Below are 6,079 nucleotides of genomic sequence, written 5' to 3' on the forward strand. Positions count from 1 at the left end.
ATGGCGGGGTGCAGGAGCAGAAGCCAGCCTCCAGCTGGTGATGGCGGGGTGAAGGAGCTGCAGCCAGCCTCCAGCAGCCAGCCTCCAGCTGGTGATGGCGGGGCGGAGGAGCAGGCAGCCTCCATCAGCTGATGGCGGGGTGTAGGAGCAGCAGCCAGCCTCCAGCTGGTGATGGCGGGGAGGAGGAGCAGCAGCAGCCAGCCTCCAGCAGCCAGCCAGCCTCCAGCAGCTGATGGCGGTGTGTGGGAGCAGCAGCCAGCCTCCAGCGGCCAGCCAGCCTCCAGCAGCTGATGGCGGGGTGGAGGAGCTGCAGCCAGCGTCCATCAGCTGATGGCGGGGTGGAAGAGCAGCAGGCAGCCTCCAGCTGGTGATGGCGGGGTGGAGGAGCTGCAGCCAGCGTCCAGCAGCTGATGGCGGGGTGCAGGAGCAGCAGCCAGCCTCCAGCAGCTGATGGCGGGGTGGAGGAGCTGCAGCCAGCCTCCAGCAGCCAGCCTCCAGCTAGTGATGGCGGGGTGGAGAAGCAGGCAGCCTCCGTCAGCTGATGGCGGGGTGGAGGAGCAGAAGCCAGCCTCCAGCAGCTGATGGCGGGGTGCAGGAGCTGCAGCCAGCGTCCAGCAGCTGATGGTGGGGTGGAGGAGCTGCAGCCAGCCTCCAGCAGCCAGCCTCCAGCTAGTGATGGCGGGGTGGAGAAGCAGGCAGCCTCCGTCAGCTGATGGCGGGGTGGAGGAGCAGAAGCCAGCCTCCAGCAGCTGATGGCGGGGTGCAGGAGCTGCAGCCAGCGTCCAGCAGCTGATGGTGGGGTGGAGGAGCTGCAGCCAGCGTCCAGCAGCTGATGGTGGGGTGGAGGAGCTGCAGCCAGCCTCCAGCAGCCAGCCTCCAGCAGCTGATGGCGGGGTGCAGGAGCAGCAGCCAGCCTCCAGCAGCTGATGGCGGGGTGCAGGAGCAGCAGGCAGCCTCCAGCAGCTGATGGCGGGGTGGAGGAGCAGAAGCCAGCCTCCAGCAGCTGATGGCGGGGTGCAGGAGCTGCAGCCAGCGTCCAGCAGCTGATGGTGGGGTGGAGGAGCTGCAGCCAGCGTCCAGCAGCTGATGGTTGGGTGGAGGAGCAGCAGCCAGCCTCCAGCAGCCAGCCTCCAGCTAGTGATGGCGGGGTGGAGAAGCAGGCAGCCTCCATCAGCTGATGGCGGGGTGGAGGAGCAGAAGCCAGCCTCCAGCTGGTGATGGCGGGGTGCAGGAGCTGCAGGCAGCCTCCAGCAGCTGATGGCGGGGTGCAGGAGCTGCAGGCAGCCTCCAGCAGCTGATGGCGGGGTGGAGGAGCTGCAGCCAGCGTCCAGCAGCTGATGGTGGGGTGGAGGAGCTGCAGCCAGCGTCCAGCAGCTGATGGTTGGGTGGAGGAGCAGCAGCCAGCCTCCAGCAGCTGATGGCGGGGTGCAGGAGCAGCAGCCAGCCTCCAGCAGCTGATGGCGGGGTGGAGGAGCTGCAGCCAGCCTCCAGCAGCCAGCCTCCAGCTAGTGATGGCGGGGTGGAGAAGCAGGCAGCCTCCATCAGCTGATGGCGGGGTGGAGGAGCAGAAGCCAGCCTCCAGCTGGTGATGGCGGGGTGCAGGAGCTGCAGGCAGCCTCCAGCAGCTGATGGCGGGGTGGAGGAGCTGCAGCCAGCCTCCAGCAGCCAGCCTCCAGCTAGTGATGGCGGGGTGGAGAAGCAGGCAGCCTCCATCAGCTGATGGCGGGGTGGAGGAGCAGAAGCCAGCCTCCAGCAGCTGATGGCGGGGTGCAGGAGGTGCAGGCAGCCTCCAGCAGCTGATGGCGGGGTGCAGGAGCAGCAGGCAGCCTCCAGCAGCTGATGGCGGGGTGCAGGAGCTGCAACCAGCCTCCAGCTGGTGATGGCGGGGTGGAGGAGCTGCAGCCAGCCTCCAGCAGCCAGCCCCCAGCAGCTGATGGCGGGGTGGAGGAGCAGAAGCCAGCCTCCAGCAGCTGATGGTGGGGTGCAGGAGCTGCAGCCAGCCTCCAGCAGCCAGCCTCCAGCTGGTGATGGCGGGGTGGAGGAGCAGCAGCAGACAGCCTCCAGCAGCCAGCCAGCCTCCAGGAGCTGATGGCGGTGTGTGGGAGCAGCAGCCAGCCTCCAGCGTTCAGCCAGCATCCATCAGCTGATGGCGGTGTGAAGGAGCTGCAGCCAGCCTCCAGCAGGTCATGGTGGGGTGGAGGAGCAGCAGCCAGCCTCCAGCAGCTGATGGCGGGTTGCAGGAGCTGCAGCCAGCCTCCAGCAAATGATGGCGGGGTGCAGGAGCTGCAGGCAGCCTCCAGCAGCTGATGGCGGGGTGCAGGAGCAGCAGGCAGCCTCCAGCTGCTGATGACGGGGTGCAGGAGCTGCAACCAGCCTCCAGCTGGTGATGGTGGGGTGGAGGAGCTGCAGCCAGCCTCGAACAGCTGATGGCAGGGTGCAGGAGCAGCAGCCAGCCTCCAGCAGCTGATGGCGGGGCGCAGGAGCTGCAGGCAGCCTCCAGCAGCTGATGGCGGGGTGCAGGAGCAGCAGCCAGCCTCCAGCTGGTGATGGCGGGGTGAAGGAGCTGCAGCCAGCCACCAGCAGCTGATGGCGGGGTGCAGGAGCTGCAGGCAGCCTCCAGCAGCTGATGGCGGGGTGCAGGAGCTGCAGGCAGCCTCCAGCAGCTGATGGCGGGGTGGAGGAGCTGCAGCCAGCGTCCAGCAGCTGATGGTGGGGTGGAGGAGCTGCAGCCAGCGTCCAGCAGCTGATGGTTGGGTGGAGGAGCAGCAGCCAGCCTCCAGCAGCTGATGGCGGGGTGCAGGAGCAGCAGCCAGCCTCCAGCAGCTGATGGCGGGGTGGAGGAGCTGCAGCCAGCCTCCAGCAGCCAGCCTCCAGCTAGTGATGGCGGGGTGGAGAAGCAGGCAGCCTCCATCAGCTGATGGCGGGGTGGAGGAGCAGAAGCCAGCCTCCAGCTGGTGATGGCGGGGTGCAGGAGCTGCAGGCAGCCTCCAGCAGCTGATGGCGGGGTGGAGGAGCTGCAGCCAGCCTCCAGCAGCCAGCCTCCAGCTAGTGATGGCGGGGTGGAGAAGCAGGCAGCCTCCATCAGCTGATGGCGGGGTGGAGGAGCAGAAGCCAGCCTCCAGCAGCTGATGGCGGGGTGCAGGAGGTGCAGGCAGCCTCCAGCAGCTGATGGCGGGGTGCAGGAGCAGCAGGCAGCCTCCAGCAGCTGATGGCGGGGTGCAGGAGCTGCAACCAGCCTCCAGCTGGTGATGGCGGGGTGGAGGAGCTGCAGCCAGCCTCCAGCAGCCAGCCCCCAGCAGCTGATGGCGGGGTGGAGGAGCAGAAGCCAGCCTCCAGCAGCTGATGGTGGGGTGCAGGAGCTGCAGCCAGCCTCCAGCAGCCAGCCTCCAGCTGGTGATGGCGGGGTGGAGGAGCAGCAGCAGACAGCCTCCAGCAGCCAGCCAGCCTCCAGGAGCTGATGGCGGTGTGTGGGAGCAGCAGCCAGCCTCCAGCGTTCAGCCAGCATCCATCAGCTGATGGCGGTGTGAAGGAGCTGCAGCCAGCCTCCAGCAGGTCATGGTGGGGTGGAGGAGCAGCAGCCAGCCTCCAGCAGCTGATGGCGGGTTGCAGGAGCTGCAGCCAGCCTCCAGCAAATGATGGCGGGGTGCAGGAGCTGCAGGCAGCCTCCAGCAGCTGATGGCGGGGTGCAGGAGCAGCAGGCAGCCTCCAGCTGCTGATGACGGGGTGCAGGAGCTGCAACCAGCCTCCAGCTGGTGATGGTGGGGTGGAGGAGCTGCAGCCAGCCTCGAACAGCTGATGGCAGGGTGCAGGAGCAGCAGCCAGCCTCCAGCAGCTGATGGCGGGGCGCAGGAGCTGCAGGCAGCCTCCAGCAGCTGATGGCGGGGTGCAGGAGCAGCAGCCAGCCTCCAGCTGGTGATGGCGGGGTGAAGGAGCTGCAGCCAGCCACCAGCAGCTGATGGCGGGGTGAAGGAGCTGCAGCCAGCCACCAGCAGCTGATGGCGGGGTGGAGGAGCTGCAGCCAGCGTCCAGCAGCTGATGGTTGGGTGGTGGAGGAGCAGCAGCCAGCCTCCAGCAGCTGATGGCGGGGTGCAGGAGCAGCAGCCAGCGTCCAGCAGCTGATGGTTGGGTGGAGGAGCAGCAGCCAGCCTCCAGCAGCTGCTGGCGGGGTGCAGGAGCAGCAGCCAGCCTCCAGCAGCTGATGGCGGGGTGCAGGAGCTGCAGGCAGCCTCCAGCAGCTGATGGCGGTGTGCAGGAGCTGCAGCCAGCCTCCAGCAGCTGATGGCGGGGTGCAGGGGCTGCAGGCAGCCTCCAGCAGCTGATGGCGGGGGTGCAGGAGCTGCAACCAGCCTCCAGCTGGTGATGGCGGGGTGGAGGAGCAGCAGCCAGCCTCCAGCAGCCAGCCTCCAGCTGCTGATGGCGGGGTGGAGGAACAGAAGCCTCCAGCAGCTGATGGCAGGGTGCAGGAGCAGCAGCCAGCCTCCAGCTGGTGATGGCGGGGTGGAGGAGCTGAAACCTGGGTCGGACCTGGTCTGCAGCAGGGCCCATTACCACTCAGAAGCTGATGGCAGTGTGTGTTTAGGTCCCTGCGGGGTGGATGAGCTGAAACCTGGGTCAGACTTGGTGTGCAGCAGGGCTCAGCACCCTCCAGAAGCCGATGACAGTGTGTCTTTAACTCCCTGCCTGGTGGGAGAGCTGAAAGCTGGGTCGGACCTGGTCTTTAGCAGAGCTCAGCAGCCTCCAGAAGCTGATGGCAGTGTGTGTTTCATCCCCTGCGGGGTGGGAGAGCTGAAACGTGGGTCGGACCTGGTCTGCAGCAGGGCCCATCACCATCCAGAAGCTGACGGCGGTGTGTGTTTAAGTCCCTGCGGGGTGGGAGAGCCATAACCTGGGTCGGACCTGGTCTGCAGCAGAGCTCAGCAGCCTCCAGAACCTGATGGCAGTGTGTCTTTAATCCACTGCGGGGTGCAGGAGCTGAAACCTGGGTCGGACCTGGTCTGCAGCAGGGCTCAGCAGCCAGCAGAAGGTGACGGCAGTGTGTGTTAGTTCCCTGCGGGGTGCAGGAGCTGAAACCTGGGTCGGACCTGGTCTGCAGCAGAGCTCAGCAGCCAGCAGAAGGTGATGGCAGTGTGTGTTTAAGTCCCTGCCTGGTGGGAGAGCTGAAACCTGGGTCGGACCTGGTCTATAGAAGAGCTCAGCAGCCTCCAGAAGCTGATGGCAGTGTGTGTGTTTTGGTCCCTGCGGGGTGCAGGAGCAGGAACCCGGGTCGGACCTGGTCTATAGCGGAGCTCAGCAGCCTCCAGCAGCTGATGGCAGTGTGTGTTTAATTCCCTGCCTGGTGGGAGAGCTGTAACCCGGGTCGGACTTGGTCTGCAGCAGGGCCCATCACCATCCAGAAGCTGATGGCAGTGTGTCTTTAATTCCCTGCGGGGTGGAGGAGCAGAAACCTGGGTCGGACCTGGTCTATAGCAGAGCTCAGCAGCCTCCAGAGCTGATGGCAGTGTGTGTTCAAGTCCCTGCGGGGTGGGAGAGCTGAAACCTGGGTCGGACCTGGTCTATAGAAGAGCTCAGCAGCCTCCAGCAGCTGATGGCAGTGTGTGTTTTAAGTCCCTGCGGGGTGGGAGAGCTATATCCCGGGTCGGACCTGGTCTATAGCAGAGCTCAGCAGCCTCCAGCAGCTGATGGCAGTGTGTGTTTAAGTCCCTGCGGGGTGGGAGAGCTGAAACCTCGGTCGGACCTGGTCTATGGCAGAGCTCAGCAGCCTCCAGAAGCTGATGGCAGCGTGCCTCTAAGTCCCTGCCTGGTGGGAGAGCTGAAACCTGGGTCGGACATGGTCTGCAGCAGGGCTCGGCAGCCTCCAGCAGCTGATGGCAGTGTGTCTTTAAGTCCCTGCCTGGTGGGAGAGCTGAAACCTGGGTCGGACCTGGTCTATAGCAGAGCTCAGCAGCCTCCAGCAGCTGATGGCAGTGTGTGTTTAAGTCCCTGCCTGGTGTGAGAGCTGAAACCTGGGTCGGACCTGGTCTATAGAAGAGCTCAGCAGCCTCCAGCAGCTGATGGCAGTGTGTCTTTAAGTCACTGCCTA

The sequence above is a fragment of the Nothobranchius furzeri genome, unplaced genomic scaffold (genome assembly GCF_043380555.1).
Source record: "Nothobranchius furzeri strain GRZ-AD unplaced genomic scaffold, NfurGRZ-RIMD1 Scf115, whole genome shotgun sequence".
Lineage (NCBI taxonomy): Eukaryota > Metazoa > Chordata > Actinopteri > Cyprinodontiformes > Nothobranchiidae > Nothobranchius > Nothobranchius furzeri.